Source organism: Octopus bimaculoides, chromosome 15 (assembly GCF_001194135.2).
Source record: "Octopus bimaculoides isolate UCB-OBI-ISO-001 chromosome 15, ASM119413v2, whole genome shotgun sequence".
Taxonomy (NCBI): Eukaryota; Metazoa; Mollusca; class Cephalopoda; order Octopoda; family Octopodidae; genus Octopus; species Octopus bimaculoides.
In genome coordinates, this window is record NC_068995.1 from 41,445,811 (window position 1) to 41,446,307 (window position 497).

The following is a 497-nucleotide window of genomic DNA, read 5'->3' on the forward strand; positions in this document are numbered from 1 at the left end:
TGCTATACAGAACTGGATGTGGATACAAATGTTACGGCAAAACAATCAGCCACCTTTTATATATGGATGACCTAAAACTATACGCTACAAATAATAAACAGCTGGAAACACTACTACAGATAGTACATGGATTTACCAAGGAAATAGATATAAAATTTGCATTAGAAAAATGTACCAAAGCAACCCTGATGAGGATGATGATGTAGATGACAATTCTTTCTACTATAGGCACAAGGCCTGAAATTTTGGTGAGGGAGATAGTCGATCACATCGACCCCAGTACATGACTGGCACTTAATTTATCGACCCCGAAAGGATGAAAGACAAAGTCGACCTGGGCGGAATTTGAACTCGGAACGTAGTGACGGACGAAATACCGCTAAACATTTTGCCCGGCTTGCCGGCGATTCTGCCGACTCGCCACCTTTAACTGATTATTATGATGATGATGATGATGATGATGATGATGATGATGATGATGACGATGACGACGACGA